The sequence below is a fragment of the Myotis brandtii genome, unplaced genomic scaffold (assembly GCF_000412655.1).
Source record: "Myotis brandtii unplaced genomic scaffold, ASM41265v1 scaffold190, whole genome shotgun sequence".
NCBI classification, from domain to species: Eukaryota; Metazoa; Chordata; class Mammalia; order Chiroptera; family Vespertilionidae; genus Myotis; species Myotis brandtii.
In genome coordinates this window covers 5,360,650-5,362,805 of record NW_005357076.1, presented here as the reverse complement: position 1 = coordinate 5,362,805, position 2,156 = coordinate 5,360,650, and positions in this window count along the sequence as shown.

Below are 2,156 nucleotides of genomic sequence, written 5' to 3'. Positions count from 1 at the left end.
ATATGACTACTTAAAAAAAAGTCAAACAACAAATTATGAGAGTTTAATTTTATCTGGACATTCACTCTCAGAGAAGGCCAAGCTGGTCTTCAGAAGAGTAGAACAGATGCTTATAGGAACAGTAAGAGCAAAGAGTTGGAGGTAGGAAGGTCAGGGCATGTTCAGGGTATGGGTAATAAATACGGGGAGAGTGTTGAGAGAGGGGAGCAATGTACTGATTTAACATTTTGTTATAATTCAGCCTTGTCAGAGAAGGTTCTTATGATTTGGGGGGCACTTTTGAATACTCTGGAATGGATAGTGTTGGGTTCCACAAGAATCTGTGCTGAATTTCTATGCACTTAGGAGGTGTGGTTTATTTGAGTGCAGAATTAGTGTCCTGCCCCTTTGATAGTGTCCCTATCACTGTAGATAGGGACAAAAGACTTCCTGACTCCAAAGGTCTAGTAAACAGCAACGGCCATAGGAGGCCACAAGCAGACCCAACACAAAAAGGACAGCATTAAAGTTTGCTGCCAAGCTTTCTGATCCTGAGAAACAGGGACAAAGACAGTCCTATTTGCACAAGCCCTGCCCTTCTCAACTCAGTGTTTTACTGGTGTTGTGTTCTAGACAGAACAAACATGCAGAGTGGATGTTCCTGACCTAAAAGAATGTTAGATTGCAGGGTCACTGAGGTATAAAATGAATACGGAGTTAGTCATCCTTTGGAGGCCAGGGCATGAGACTCTTGTCACACAAAAATGTTAAGAGGGAGTGTATAAATATATCTGGTAAATTACGTGTGTAAAGTATGTAAAGGATCCAGGAGAGAAACAAAATGAGGAAGAAAAAATGTGTGTGTGTGCGCGCGCAGGTTTAATGAAGTGAGACTAGAAATAGGTTTACTATATAGGAAAAGATATGCTTAAGAGTAAGTAGCTGAACCCTTCTCAGCTACATTTACTAGAAATATTCATGATCCACAGAAGCTGACAGGAAGATGACATAAAAGATCACAGACATAGGAAGTCATGGGAATGTAAGTGGTAGTGTTGGGGAGATAATTACAGATGAGTAGGTGTAGAGAAATAGGAATAATGACATCTGGAAAAATAGTGAAGGCGAGGAGCTAGAAAACAGGCTGCAGTTCATGATAAATATTTGAACGCTAAACGCTTACTCTTGCTTTGCTTCTTCATATACTTTTTCCTGATCTTAAAGACTTGCTGATCTGACTTGGATAATAAGTCACATTATCAGTGAACCATGACCTTGAAGCAGACCCCTTTCATGTTTTCTTGCTCATGTCAATGAAGTGTGTACATCACCTAACCTGGTTGTTCTGGAATGCTTAGGCAGATACTCCATTGAGTTGAGTCATAATTGGGAGCTGACTTCAATGTATATTTTAGTAGGGAACCTAGTTAGGTTTTCATGCTCCAGGAAATCTGTTCTGATTAGTTGTAGCTGAAAAAAAGATCAACCTGTTTTAAGGATTGGCACAGAAAACAAGTCTTTAGCGATGTAGACTCAGTGACTATGTTTTTACAATTACAAAAATAGCATGCAGGTGGGGAAAAGTTAAACCATTCAAAAAGGTAGCTATCCCTTAAAATTCACCAGTTAATGTGTTTTCTTGTTTATTCTTCCAGAAATCACTATCTATCCATCTAAATTATATATGTATATATAAAACTTTTAAAAGTATTATTACTTTCTTAAAAAGTAGAGATGGGTCACCCAGAAATTGAGCCAAACCACTATGCTCAATTAATATTTGACAAAGGAGGCAAGAGCATGCAATGGAGTCAAGACAGTCTCTTCAATAAATGGTGTTGGGAAAATTACACCATACACAAAAATAAACTCAAAATGGATAAAGGACTTAAACATAAGACGGGAAACCATAAAAATCTTAGAGGAATCCACAGGCAGCAAAATCTCAGACATATGCTGAAGCAATTTCTTCACCGATACCGCTCCTAGGGCAATGGAAACTAAAGAGAAAATAAACAAATGGGACTACATCACAATAAAAAGCTTCTGCACAGCAAAAGAAATCACCAACAAAACAACAAGAAAGCCCACTGCATGGGAGAACATATGTGCCAATGTTATCTCCAATAAGGGTTTTATCTCCAACATTTACAGGGAACTCATACAACTTAACAAAA